Consider the following 12,590-nt stretch of genomic DNA (forward strand, 5'->3'; position numbering starts at 1 on the left):
GCAGGTGGGGCCAACCCGAGGGACCCGGAGCCTTCCGTGCCCTGCAGCAGCAGAGGGTTCTCAAATGGGGCTGAGCATGCCCGGCCCATCTGCGCCGGGCTCAGCTCCCCAGACACAAGCGCGGGAAAGGCCTCTCTCTGCGGCCTGGTGGAGCAAAAGTGACACGGAAACAGTTACAAGCGGCTGTCTCTGCGGAAAGGGCTGGAGACCATTGCTTTTCACTATAAGCCAAATATTTCAAGTAATCCTTCCTTAACCATGCATATATATTTCCTTGATAAGAGTCTTTGAAAATTATTAAAATAAAATAAAAGCCATGCCTGAATCCCTTTCCCACATCCCAGCAGCCTCTGCTAACATCTGCGGAGACGGAGCTCACCACCCTGAAGCGGGAGCTGCTCCAACCAGGGGCACCTCTGACTAGTAGAAGGTTCCTCTCAGGTCAGAGACAATCCGCCTCCCTAACACAGCCCCCCATGTTCCAGGTTCTCCCCTCTGAGGTCTCACAGAGCCCCGTGTGGCACACACCAGGGAGTGGGGGATATCACGCATGACAGGGACTCAGATCACACAGACCTCGGCTCTGCCACTTCCTCACTTGTGTGACCTGAAGCAAGGACTCCACTTCTCTGGGCCTCAGTTTCCTCATCTGTAAAACGGGAATTTAAAATAGTTCATCTACTTCAGAGGGTTGTCCCAGGGACTCCACGAGTTAACCCTAACACAATATTCTTGGAGACATCGGCCCAGCCTGATTGTCCCCTCCTTAATTCTAGATTTAATACCTCTGTAAATACCACCTATCATTATAGTCATTTTTCTACTGACTCCTCGAAGCCTTTGTTCACGCTGGTCCCTCTGCCCAGAACACTCTCCCCTCTCCTTTTTGCCTGCTTGACTCCTGCTTGTCTTAGACTCCACTGCCTCCCCCAAATCGTCCCTGCCTGCCTCTCATGGTACTGCTGCTCGTGTCTTCTTTGTGCTCCCATTGGCCTGGCTTCTCTTTATCCTAACAGCAGTCACATCCCGCTCACATGGGTGACTTGAGGACAGGAACTATTCTTGTCCCCTCGATGCCTGTCACAGGGCGTGGGGTTCCAAAGGTGGTCTGGCAATGTCTGTTGAATGACTGAATGATTTGGAGACTTGCCCATTGTCCGCTCTCCTTCCCTCAAGCCTCACCTTCAAGACTGGGTTGCCTCCCTGTGGACCCTACCAGGATCAGGCCCTACCTCTCAGGCCTGCCCCCCAACTAGGGCCCTGGCTTGGGGTCTCCCCTCTTTTCTTCCTTCACTTCCCCACAGTGAATTACCCAGCCCCACCCCACCACTATATCTCAAGGCCGACTTCACCAAGGCAGCCCAGACGGCAGGCCTGGGGGTCCTGGAGAGTGGGGTGCATCCTGGACAGCCTGGGAGGGAGTGGGGAGCTATGGCACCAGCAGCTGTGAGGACCCCGGCCAGAAGTGCAAGCCGCCCGGCAGGACTCTGAAACACTCTTCTCCCAGGGCTGCAGCCTGGCCCATGTGGAGGACCCCCGCAGAGCCCCCTCCGAGAGCCCCTGACCTCACCCGCACACCAGCCCCGGCCCTCTTTGTCTCAAGGCCTTGGGGAAGGCCATCATCCAGTTTCAGTAGCATTCAAAGGCCAACAAGCCCACAGTTTATTTTCTTAGAAATAATGGTTTTTTTTCTGGTTAGCATTCCTCTGATGGAAAAACAAATACAGCCACTGTAATAAGAAGCGGGTCAGGAGGAGGCAAGAGGGCCCGGAGGAAGGCGCAGCGAGGGGCCTGCTGCTGGGAGCCTGGAGACACTGAAGGTGGGGGCAGAGAACCTCTAATCCTAAGGAGAAATGGGGGTGTAGACAGAAAAACCCAATCTGCAGGAAGCGGCAGTGCCCTCAACACACTGTCACATACCACAAGGCCCCTTTTGATCCTCAAACCTCCACTCAATGCCTTTTCTGCAAGGCGGGTGTCAGCGTGCCCATTCGATGGATGAGGAACCCAGGGCTAGGGAAGGCTGGGCCACTTGTGGGACATACTGGGTCAGCAAGGACCAAAAACACAGACCTCTGAATCCTTGCTGCAAACATTTCCACCAATTGTCAGAGCTGGAAGAGATGTCTGAACCCATTTCTGTTCCGCTTTCCCAACCTGGCCCAGATGACACCTCCTCCAGGAAGACCTCCCTAATTTCTCCCTCCCCCTCCTCCAAGCAGAAATACCTACTCCCTCTTCTCCCCTCCCACTGAGTCTGCATTTCCATTTTCCACACCTCATTAAGATCATGTCCTTCACCAGCTTCTTTCCCACTAACCCGTGAGGTCTTCAAGGGCATAGAACAGGCCTGGGCCCCAGCACCAAGCTTGCCACACAGCAGGTGCTCAGCAAACATTCTCGATACCGAACTGAATCAAGTCCAATGCACACATTCTACAGATGGGCAAACTGAGGCTCAGAGGGGTGAGCTTGCCTCCAATGCTTAATTGTCACCAGCATGAGCTTTCAATTTTTTCTTCTAAAACACATACATGGGCCCCAGGGGTTTTCCAAGAGGCCTCAACTCTAGGGCAGAGCTAGGACCAGCTGAAAGCAACACCGCCTAATTGCTAGCTGACAGCAACTTGGAATTTTAAGTCACATCCAATTTCTTCCTGCCCGCTGGTCTGCTGGACTTGAGCGCTTTCATCTTTGGAGGGGCACACGTTAGCACGCATAATTGCACATTTTAAGACTAGGAGGAGAAGAATTTCCCCTCCTTCCCCTCCCGCCAGCCTCCTACTTGCCTTTCCTGACCTCCCTCCACCCCCAAGATTAGAGTTTTATCTGGAGTTTCCATAAAGTGTGCAATAATGATAATGAAAAGAATTTTATAAGCTCATGGACATTATTCGCCAAGAAGGCCAATTGGTTTTAAGATTTTTTTTTCCCCCGGATGTTCAACTCACTGGATCACTGGGTTATTATTAGGAGTTTTGTTAAAACACTTAATAACGTGGCCTGTAATCTACCTAACTTCAGTGACTGACAAGTAGACCCCGGGGATATAAAATTCAGGAAGTCACTATTTACATTCATTACATACATGCTAATTTTGGGATCTCTCATGTCCCTAAGCTTGTCATTTTTTTCCCGTCTCACAAAAAAGGGAAAATAGTAATATATTTGATACGCTGTGGCCAAAACAAAAAGTTATTTCCCCCAAGAGTTTTAATTATAACATTTTGGAAAAGGCCCGAGTTGGAACTTGCAAGTAGGATAAAACCACTTGAATAAATGGTCTAAAAAATTAAGAACGCGTAGAAGGACTGATGTGCCCGGCTGGTTCAGACTAAACAGTGATTATCAGGAGGGTCTTAGTTATTTAAACAAGGCATTTGAGGGCCGTTTGCTCTTCGTTTGGGGACCTGGTCCTGATTACAAGCAAGAGCTTTTAATTAAGATTAGTAAGACCCAATTCCAGCTATAATTTGGTCCTTTTCCTTAGTAAATGTCTATGAAAACAAGGCAATTAAGGTTAAATGAGTTGAAGCATTTAAAGGGGGATGAAGTGGCCCCTCTTCGCCCCCAGTCAGAATGAGCACAGACAGACCCAGCTAATTCAGACCAGGAGGCCGGGGCAGGGCTGGGCTGCCCTGGTGGCTTCCTAAGGGGCCGTGCGCAAGAGGCCTGACGGGCTGGGGAAGCTAAATGAAGAGGGCAGAGGAGACGGAGTGTGGAAAGGCCCTGTGGTAGGAAGGAGCTGGCAAGTTTGAGGAACTAACAAAGACGGGGACGCTGGGATGAGTGTAGGGAGAGAAAACAGTGTATATAGTAGAGAATGGCAGTAGCTAGTGGCACAGAGTGCTTGAGCTGAGTGCTGGGCTAAGCCTGGAGGGGTGTCAGCCCCAGTTACATGGATGGATGACATGCTTCCAGCCCCTTCCCTCCCTAGGGCCTTGCTCAGACAAGCTGGTGGAAACAATTGCAGGGTGGGAGGCATAAAGAAGAAACGGTCCCTGCAGCCCCCTCTAACTCCATAGCTAAGAAGCCTCTCTCACTGCTTTCAGACATGCTGAGGGGAGCCTGGCTCACTGCTGGGACCCCAGGGCTGACCTAGGTTAAAATCCAGGCCCCACTACTTCTCAGCTGGCGACCTGGCTAAAGATTGACCTCCCTGGGCCCAATTTCCCTAGCTAACTCTGCTACCAGCCCACACTAGATATCTTCAGACTAGCTCCTGTCTTTCTCAAAGCCTCAGCTTCCTCATCTTCAGAGTAGATGAGGCTCTGGGAGGCCATTCCTGACACCCCAGGATTGATAACAGCCATTTACCGTCCTCCGACACCAGCTTAAGGCCCAGCCCAGAATAGGCATCAGGTTGCCTCAGGTGCTGGGCTTGCTAAAGTGTTTTTTACAACCAGCAAGAGTCTCAAAGTGACTCAGTGAAGGACATGAAAAAGCCCAGTCCGCCCCACGGGGCCTTCCCATCACCTGGCCTGACCATCGCCACCAACCTGGCCCATTTCCCGTGAAGAGCTGGGGAGCCTGTGGGCGCCGCGCTCCCCAAGCATGCTCAGCTGAGAATCTGTCCTCTGTGATATCACAGGAAACCACAAAGTCTGTGGGATTTGAAGGACAGGGTGCTCATTTCCCCCAAAACACCAACTCTGGTGTGGCAGAACCCTAGGCCAGCTCAGGAGCTCAGACAGGGGTCGGGAGGTTCATATAAAGTGGAAATGGCTGTGTGGAGTGTGCAGTGATTGATTACTGAAGTCTGCTGTGGAAGAAGGTGGCGGCATATTTGCCATATCTGAGGTGGGTTTAGTTGAAGAAAGGAGAGCCTTCTGTCAAGTGTCTTATTTATACATACTTGTAAATGGTCACCTGTGAATGTATGTATATTTGGGGATGCAGATACGTGTATACGGTTTATCTGAATAGCCAATGAACCAACACACCCCATTTCTCAGCCATTTTAGATCCTGGGAATTGTTGGGCAAAGACAAAGCTTCATTCTCACATGTTGCACATCATCATCATCAACATTATCATCAATATCAACATCATCAACATCAACATCATTATCAACATCAACATCATTATCGTCATCATCACCATCAACATCAACATCAGATTATCATCAACATCATCATCACCATGATCATCAACATTATCATCAATATCAACATCATCAACATCAACATCATTATCAACCTCAACATCATTATCATCATTAACATTATCATCAACATCACATTATCATCATCAACATCATCATCAACGTCATCAACATCACCATCATCATCACCATCACCATCACCATCATCATCATCACTAACATATCATCATCATCATGAACATCATCATCAATGTCATTAACATCATCATCATCATCATCATCATCATCATCAACATCATTATCATCAACATCATCACAGTAACAGCATCTAATGTTTATAGAGTTGTGTCCATGTGCCAGGCTATGTTCACAATGCTTTACATTTATTAACTCATTGAATCCTCACAATATCTCTATGAAGTCAATACTATTACCATCTCCATTTTACGGATAAACAGAGGTTCAGTAACTTCTTCAAGCTACACTGGTAGGATTTGACTCCAAGCAGTCTGATGCCAAAGTCTGTGCTCTAATCACTATGCAAACTTGAATGTGGACTGTTCATTCCCTCTCTCAGAGCAGAAATACCCAGACAGATACAATCACCTGCAGAAATGCAGTGTGAACAAATCGGCCCATCAAATCTGGGCTCCGGCTGCAACTCAGACAAGACGCCTCCTATCCTGTGCCTCCACTTCCCCATCTGTAAACCGAGGAAGTAAACAACTAGATGGCCTCCAAGGTCCCTCAGGCCGCTACTGCACACAGCCTGCAGCCCCTCCAGGCTTCATAGAGTGCCCAGAATCCGCTGCACAGTCCTCCTAGGGAAGCCACTGGGGGATCTGATGGCCCTTGGGTGAACACTCCAGCAGCTGCAATGATTCTGACACTCAGTGGCTGTGGGTAGGTCCCTTGGGATGAGAAAACCTCGGTGCAGTGGGACAGGGTCCATTTAGGCCCCCAGACTCCACACCAGTCCACTCACTTCAGTGAGTAAGTGACCCAACAGCATCTTCCTCTCAGTTCCTAAGTTATTCTCTGTGCTATTAATACAGCAACTCAGCAGGTACTGATTCAGCACCCACACTACCCTATCCTGCTAATGAAGAATTTCCACTGATAAAGTACTTTCAGTTCATACAGCCCAACCAGAACATAAGCTCCTTGAAGGCAGGGACTAAGTGGCACCATCATGATCACCTCTTATAGCACTTAGCGATTTTCAAAGGTCTTCACATTCATAATCTCATTTGAGCCTGAGACCACTGTGAGAGGCAGTGTGGATAGATGATGGTGATGGTGGTGGTGATGATGATGATAGCAGCATACATTATCTTCTGAGTGCCCACTGTGAGCTGCCGTTGAGACAGGCAGCCACCGCATCTCATTCAATCTCAGGACAGCCTGAGGTGGGCCATATTTTTGGTCCATATAACCAAAGGAGAAACTGAGGTTTAGGGAGGTCCACTGACCACCCAAACTCTCAGTCCATTTGGGGCAGAGGTGGCTGCAGCCCAGCTCCATGCAGAGGTCAGGCCTGTCCCCATTCCTCTCTCATTGGACGGAGTCCAAATGACATCATGGCAAGCACAGGACCTCCGTGGACCCAGCATGCCTTCACACTTCTCTCTATGGGCGCCCTACAAGGCGCACATCTAACTTGAACTCCAGTCTGGGCAAAAGAGAGCCAACACAGACTAAACATTTTCTGCACACCCACGCTGGTGCCAGGCCCTGCCCCAAGGAACAGAGTGACAAGCAGAAAAGTGTCCATTGAGGAGCTCAGCCCGAGTTTGACAGCTTTAGCGTGGTCTCAACACCGAGCCCACAGCAGCCCTCAAGCCCTCACTAAAGGAGCTCCTAGCTCAGTGGGGGAGCAAGATGGTTAATTCTAATCCAGGGTCAGGAGTGCTATGATGGAGGGAAGCCCAGGGGCTTCTGGGAGCAGAGCAGGTCCTTAACGCATTCACGTGCACATACACGAGTGTAAGTGGAGGTATCAAGGAAGGCTTCCTGGAGGAGGCAAATGATTAGGAACTAGCCAGGTCACAAAGGGAGGGGAAGGAGCTCCAGGCATGGGAGAAGCCCGAGCTGGGGCTCCGGAACACAGAACAGCCTGGCATGTGGATGTGTGGCCAGGACCCAATGCTGCTCAGGGGTTTAGGAGGTAAAGGCAGGACCGGAGCGAGGCTGGAGAGCACGGGAGGCCTGGACCAGAAGGGCCCTGGCAGTTCTGAAGCACATCCACACGTCTCATCCACTTGCAACCTCACACCCCGCAGGGCAATATGACTGCCTGCTAACAGATGAGGAGAGGAGGCCCGCCAGTCAGGGGACGGCAGACCTGGGCTTGGGACCAGGAGTCTGACTGCCAACCAGGGACACAGGCAGACGGGGGAGCTAAAAGAGGACTCTGAAGGTAGGAGACAAAGGGTGAGCCCTCCTGCGTGGAGGAGAGGACCCAAGAAGCTGGGCCATGGGGAGGAGCAGGCAGGTCAGTGGCTTAAGTAGGCAGAGACGCAGGTGGCGAATGCCCAGTGGCAGGAGAAAACAAAAAAACCAAACGCGTTGCCGTCGAGTCGATTCCGACTCACAGTGACCCTATAGGACAGAGCAGAATTGCCCCACGGGGTTTCCAAGGAGCGAATGGTGGATTCAAACTGCTAACCTTTTGGTTAGCAGCTGAGCTCTTAAGCACTGTGCCACCAGGGCTCCAGTGGCAGAAGAGAAGGGACCAATATATACTGGAGTGCTGGGGCAGGGCTAAATCCCGGCACCACAGACCACAGACAATGGGGAGCAGGCTGGTTCGTTACACTGGAAAGGGAGCCAGCGATGGGCTGAGAGGGGCCGAGAGGTCGGTCACCCAGGAGACCCCCTCCAGGGGGTTCCTACAGACGCCACCTGAAAACCAGGGCCATGGTGAGCCCAGCCCTGTGGCGGGGGATGTAGTCCCCAGCGGGGTGCAGCAGGAGCAAGGCTGCAGACCACTGAGGGAGTCCACCTCGTCCACCCTAAAGATGTCAGGAGAAGGAACCCTGAGGTCCCAGAGGACAGTGACTGCCTGCCCCAGGTCACAGGGCAGTTGGGACTCAACAGCAGGGACTCAAACCCAGACCTCCTCCTCCCAAAGTCCCCCGCTCTGGCCCCAGGCGTTGGCCACTGGCAGATACCAATGGGCCATGTGTACAGCTAGACCCCGACTCTCCAAGCCTTGGGCCGGAAGTCTAGTCTCTAGGTGGTATCCCCCTCCCTGCAGGTCCCCAAGAAGCTCACGTGTATGAGGAGGACCACACAGGGCTGTGGGAAGCGGTCACTCCCCTTCTAGAAGCCGTTCCTGCTTGTCTGCTGGGACACGTGTTAAAATACAGACCCCCCCCCCCACTGCCTCTCCCCAGACCTCACTAACCAATCCCCAACCAGAAAGCCTGGGAGTCTGCATTTGACACAGCACCAGCGGTCCAAGCCACACTTGGAGAAACACCACTTGGGGAATCCCTGAGAACACAGACATCAAAATCTCAGATGCTTCCTGGGACTTTGCAGTTTGGGGCCCAAAGACCTCTGTTTCCATGTGGCTACCAGGTTGCTGCCTGGTCCCCACCCTGCTGCTGCCCAGTCCCGACCCTGTTGCTGGCTGGTCGCCACCCTGCTGCTGCCTGGTCCCCTGCTGCTGTCCCCTGTCCCCTGCTGCTGTCCCTCTCCCCTGCTGCTGCCCCTCTTCCCTGATGCTGTCCCCTCTCCCCTGCTGCTGCCCCTCTCCCCTGCTGTCCCCCTCCCCTGCTGCTGTCCCCTCTCCCCTGCTGTCCATCTCCCCTGCTGTCCCTCTCCCCTGCTTCCTCTCTCCCCTGCTGCTGCCCCTCTCCCCTGCTGCTGCCCCTCTCCCCTGCTGCCGTCCCTCTTCCCTGCAGTCCCCTCTCCCCTGCTGCTGTCCCTCTCCCCTGCTGCCCCCTCTCCCCTGCTGCTGTCCCTCTCCCCTGCTGTCCCCTCTCCCCTGCTGCTGTCCCTCTCCCCTGCTGCTGTCCCCTCTCCCCTTCTGCTGTCACCTCTCCCCTGCTGCTGTCCCCTCTCCCCTGCTGCTGTCCCTCTCCCTTGCTGCTGCCCCCTCCCCTGCTGTCCCCTCTCCCCTGCTGCTGTCCCTCTCCCTTGCTGTCCCTCTCCCCTGCTGCTGCCCCTCTCCCCTGCTTCTGTCCCTCTCCCCTGCTGCTGTCCCCTCTCCCCTGTTGCTGTCCCTCTCCCCTGCTGTCCCCTCTCACCTGCTGCTGTCCCCTCTCCTCTGCTGCTTTCCCTCTCCCCTGCTGCTGTCCCTCTCCCCTGCTGCTGTCCCCTCTACCCTGGTGGCCTCTTTGGGCTCTCAGGCCAGCAGGGGAAAGCCTCCCAATGCTCCTGTTTCTGAAGGGTCCCCAAGGGCAGTTGGCCGCTGGTGACCCAGTCCTGGCTTGCCACCACCACCCTCCCCTGCCAGGGTACCAAGCCTGCCGGGCAGGGCACAATGTCCAAAAATGGTCGCACACATCCTCACACGTGCCACTTGGAACCATGGAGCCAACTTCCAGGCGCTGCCAGTGGCCCGGATCATCCCGGCCCACCAGGCTTCTTGCTCATGACCTGCTGTATCTGCCTGCAGCCTGGCCCCCTTCCAGAGGGCTGTAGGCAGGCGCCAGCTCCCCCTCTGGCCTCTGGACCCTACACAAGGCCAGGGATGTGGCCCAGCCTGGCATGAGCCAGGGCGATGGTGTCTGCCCAGTGCTGGGCTCCAAGCCGAGGCTCCGTAACTGAGACGGATAAACAAACGCCAGCACCCAGGGAGGGGCAGCTGCATCTCCTACGCGACTTCAGCTCCTTTAAAGCCAGATACAAGGAGCGCTGGGGGCGCAACAGTTAAGCTCTCGGCTGCGAACCGAAAGGTCGGCGATTTGCACCCACCCAGCAGCTCCTCAGGAGAAAGACCTGGTGGTCTGCTCCCGTAAAGATTACAGCCCAGAAAACCCTCTGGGGCAGTTGAACTCGCCCCATGGGGTCGCTGAGCCGAAATCATCACCCTACAACAATAGTAACAACAAACCCTTATAGAGAAAGAATAGGTAGTCATCTTGCTCCCACGGGCCGTTTTCCTAGCACAAATCTCACACTTTGAAAAACTCAGGGCTTGGGAGAGGAAATCGAGAATCCAGAGAGCCGCGGCGTGGGAATTAGGACACCTGGGTTTCCGTCCTTGCCCCTCTGCAAGCCTCAGTTTTCCTCTTCTACAAAATGGGGACTTACAGGGAAGACCTGGATCAGTGATACTCATCCAGGGGCGCACAGGAGTCACTGAGAGAGCTGTCTACAGCCCCAGGTAGTCGGAAGAGCTCACAGATCAGCGCGGGAGGAATGCGCCCGGAGGCGCTGTCTGGCGTGGAGAGTTCTGGCTCCACCCCCAGCCAGCCGACGCTGCTCCGCTCTCGGACTTTCCGCCGCCAGGGAGGCAGGTTCTCACGCCAGACGGTCAGACCAGCCCCCCAGGTGTAGGGAAAGAAGGTTGGATAGACGGAAGGCGCAAATCCATGTGTCTCTGCGCATGCTCTGGCGCTGGAGACCGGAGGCCTGGGCCAGCCGCACAAAGGCCGTGGCCGGCCACTGATCTGGTCCTCTGGGGGGCTACAGGCTGAGCAGGGGGTTTCGGCTTTGAAGTTAGGGACCTCAGGGGGGTCACGCCAGACCTTTCTCATCATTACGTCCAGCTGGGGACAGATGCACAAATATATCATTCAATGCTTCAATCCGATTGCTTTAAAAAAAAATCCCAGACCTCTCAAACCCAGGTGAGCGGGGCACCCGGTGACTACCTCCCGCCCTCCAGGAAGCAGCCTGTGTTCCCGGGAAGCCCGCAGTCCCCTCCCAGGGCTGAGGGAGGCTGTGCTGCGGGCTTTCTCGGCAGAGCTGGAGACGCAGCCCCTGCTGGCGCTAACTGGGGCAGGGCTGCCCCGGTGTCTGGCGAGCCGGGCGGGCGTCTGGGGAGCGGGGCGGGGCGGGCGGGGCTGACCTCACCTTCACACTGCCTGCCTTCCCCCTTGTAACCTGGCTTGCACAGGCACTTGTAGGACTTGGGCGTGTTCTGGCAGATGGCGTCGATGTGGCAGTCATCCGTGCCCTCTGAGCACTCGTCCACGTCCACTGCCCCTGTGGAGGGGGGGGGGGCAACAGGTGAGATGTGGCCTGGGAAGCGGGAGGCAGGCAGAGCGGGGACCTCCGCCTGCCCCTGGCCTTCCATTCCTTATGGGGTAATTAACAACGATAGTAGGGTAGTAGTCACATGGGGCAGCTTCTCTGTGCCAGGCAGGATGCTACCAATATCCTTGGTCTCAATTATTTTCACAACAATCCCATTAAGCAGGATTAATATTCCCACTAAAAAAAGATGAGAAAATCCGAGGCTTAAGATCACAGGGAAGGGGCCTTGGTGGTGCAAGTGTTGAGTGCTTGCTGGAAAACGAAAAGTTGGTGATTTGAACCCACCCAGTAACTCCGCAGATAAACCAGAACCACCAAGCCCCTTGCTGTCGAGTCAGTTCAGACTCACAGCGACCCTACAGGACAAAGTAGAACTGCCCCATAGGGTTTCCAAGGAGTGGCTGGTGGATTTGAACTGCTGACTTTTTGGTAAGCAGCCGAGCTCTTAACCACTGCGCCACCAGAGCAGGATAAAAGAGCTGGCGATGTATTTCCATAAAGATTACAGCCAAGAAAACCCTATGGGGCAGTGCTACTTGGTTACACAGGTCGCTATGAGTCGGAATCAGCTTGACAGCCCTCAACGCCAACAAGGGTCGCAGGAAGGAAAAGCCAGCAATCTCTCTCGCTCTCTGTCTTGCTCTCCCGACAAGCATCACTCCAACCCTCCTCCACAGTCCTTATTCTAGAATTTAGAAACAGAAGGGTCCTTGGAGGAATTTAAATCCAGCCCCTTGGGGTTACAAATGGGGAAACTGAGGCTAGGCAGGAGCAGCGGGCAGAGGCCAAGCCAGGAAGCCCCTGCGGGTGACCTGAGATAGGACCCCCCCATGCCCTAGGCTGCGGAGGTGCAGGATTCTTAATCTGGTGTCGCACGCCCAGAGTGGAGCGTCCAGGGGTGGAACCATACCCTCAGCTGGCCTGACCCAGGCCCTGGGTGGGTCTGACCTCCCCTGCTCTCCTCCTTTGCCTCAGAAACCTAGGTGCAAACCTGATCTTCAAATCCCAGCTTCCAAGCTCAAGTTCAGTCCAGGCTTGGAGGGCTCTGGCACTCCTCATCTCCCATCTCCCAACACACATATACACCTTCAGGCTGGGACCGCTATTGGGGCCAGACAATGCAAAATGGTCTCTGTGCCATCTGTGCATACACCAAATGCACACACACGCGCACACACACACACACACACACACACACACACACACAGAGGCCAGACAGGGAGAGGAACCTCAGGGGCCCAGGACAGCACGGCCAGAACCTCAGTGTCAGACT

At 54.1% G+C, this 12,590-nt stretch overlaps 1 protein-coding gene across 1 annotated transcript in view; it reads right to left on the reverse strand.

Annotated features, from left to right (window-relative positions):
• The window catches only part of SCUBE1 (signal peptide, CUB domain and EGF like domain containing 1), a 153,491-nt gene extending 142,229 nt beyond the window's left edge, over window positions 1-11,262 (reverse strand). The window contains exon 1 of the mRNA XM_004379994.1: window positions 11,135-11,262. The gene's annotated coding sequence lies outside the window, so the exon portion shown is untranslated. The remainder of the gene's footprint in view (window positions 1-11,134) is intronic.
• Between the last annotated feature and the right edge of the window lie 1,328 nt (window positions 11,263-12,590).

This window comes from Trichechus manatus, unplaced genomic scaffold (genome assembly GCF_000243295.1).
Source record: "Trichechus manatus latirostris isolate Lorelei unplaced genomic scaffold, TriManLat1.0 scaffold00069, whole genome shotgun sequence".
NCBI lineage: Eukaryota > Metazoa > Chordata > Mammalia > Sirenia > Trichechidae > Trichechus > Trichechus manatus.